The sequence below is a fragment of the Dipodomys merriami genome, unplaced genomic scaffold (assembly GCF_024711535.1).
Source record: "Dipodomys merriami isolate MVZ:Mamm:240054 unplaced genomic scaffold, mDipMer1.0.p SCAF_968, whole genome shotgun sequence".
NCBI lineage: Eukaryota > Metazoa > Chordata > Mammalia > Rodentia > Heteromyidae > Dipodomys > Dipodomys merriami.
Genome location: NW_027206588.1, coordinates 68,491 through 70,773, shown reverse-complemented (window position 1 = coordinate 70,773; position 2,283 = coordinate 68,491).

Here is a 2,283-nt window from a genome sequence, read left to right as displayed (position 1 = left end):
CTGTATGCCAACAATAATAAAAGTGTGCCTGAAATTAGGAAAGCAACTCCATTTGTAATAGCCACACAAAAATTAAAATACCTAGGATTTAACTTAACCAAAAAAGTGAAGGACCTCTATGAGGAAAACTTTAAAAAATGGAAAAAGGAAATCAAAACTGAACTTAAAAAGTGGCAAAAACTCCCATGTTCCTGGATTGGGAAAGATCAACATAGTGAAAAAGCAATACTTCCCAAGGCTATCTACAAATTCAATGCGATATCTATCAATATTCTAACCTCATTCTTCAAGGAAATAGAAGAGGCAATCAAAAAATTCATATGGAACAATAAAAGACCCTGAATAGCAAAAATGATCCTTAACAGAAAGAACAGAGCTGGAAGAATATCAATACCAAATTCAAATACAACTACAAAGCCATAGTAGTCAAAACAGTTTGTTACTGACACAAGAACCGACCTCAGGACCAATGGAATAGAATTGAAACCCAGAAATGAACCTACAGACCTATAGCCATCTAATCTTCGGTAAGGAAGCTAAAAAATAGAATGGAAGAAAGACAGCCTCTTCAGTAAATGGTGCTGGAAAAATTGGTTAACAACTTGTAGAACACTAAAGCTAGATCCTTATATATCACCCTGTACCAAATCAACTCTAAATAGATCAAAGACCTCGGAGTCAAAGCGGACACTCTGAAAACATTACGGATTGGAATAGGAGAAACCCTAGGTGTTCTTGGCACAGGCTGAAATTTTCTTAATAGAGACCCAGAAACACAACAAATCAAAGAAAGGTTGGACAAATGGGATTGCATAAAATTGCAGAGCTTCTGCATGGCAAAGGTCATAGCTAGCAAGATCAATAGAAAGCGCACAGATTGGGAGAAGATCTTCACTAGCCATAAAATGGACAAGGGTGTCATATCTAAAATATACATGTAACTCAAAAATTTAAATCCCCCAACAAATCTTCAAAGAAACAACTGCCCAAAAATAAGTGGGCTAAAGACTTAAAGAGAAACTTCTCTGAAGAGGAAAGAAGGATGGCCAATAGACACATGAAGAAATGCTCAACCTCCATAGTCATAAAAGAAATGCAAATCAAAACAACATTGTGATACCACCTCACCCCAGTTAGAATGGCTCTAATCAAGAACTCTAATAACACCAGATGCTGGAGGGGATGTGGACAGAATGGAACATTACTGTATTGTGGATGGGAGTATAAACTTGTTCAACCAGTTTGGAAATCAGTATTGAGGTTCCTCAAAAGTCTCCACATAGAGCTCCCCTATGACCCAGAATCCCACTTTGGGTATTTACCCAAATGTTCACATACAAGGCCACAGTAGAGCTTCCAGCACAACTATGTTTATTGCATCATTATTTACCATAGCTAATATATGGAACCAACCCAGATGCCCCTTATTAGATGAGTAGATCAAGAAAATGTGCTATATATACACACTGGAATTCTATGCCTCCATCAGAAAGCATGACATTGGCTCCATTTGTTAGGAAATGGAAAGACTTGGAAAAAATATATTAAGTGACGTAAGCCAGGCCCAAAGAAACATTAGTGCCATGATTTCCCTTATTTGCAATAACTAGTATATGTCTGAGACAAACAGAAACTGTCAGACAAGTTGATGTTAGGGAAATGAGCCCTAAGCTATATATTCAAATGTTTTTCCCTTTCATGCGATTGTTTCTAACACATTTATAAGAATATTTCTTTTTTGCTTTGTATGTCCCTCCCCCACTGTACAAACCCTGCTTTCACTGAACTTGATGTTGTTATAATTTGAGGAAGGGAAGGGAAAAAACAAATCATTTATATAATAGGGATACAGTTGGACCATTAAAACAATGAGATGTACAAGTCATTATGTCGAATACAAACTTTAAAATTTTGGTGGGGGAAGGACTGGGTGGGGAGCGGGGAGAGGACCGGAAGTTATGGGAAGGTGAAACAAAGGAGGAGGCTACAATGCTTGATAGGAAATGTACTCATTATCATGTCCATGTAATTGAAATCCCTTTGTACAGTATTTTCACAACAACAAAAAATAAATTTAAATATGGAATTAAATTAGTTCCAATAATGCATTGCATTAAGGTATTTAGAAATAACTGAGAAACTTAAAGGTGCATATGATTTTTTTTATTGGAAATGAAGGGATATTGGAATTTGGTTCTCTACATTTTAAGCAATTTGCTTAAAAGAATCGGCAAAATAAAATTTATATTTGCAGCAGACTTCACACATTAAATTTTGTATATT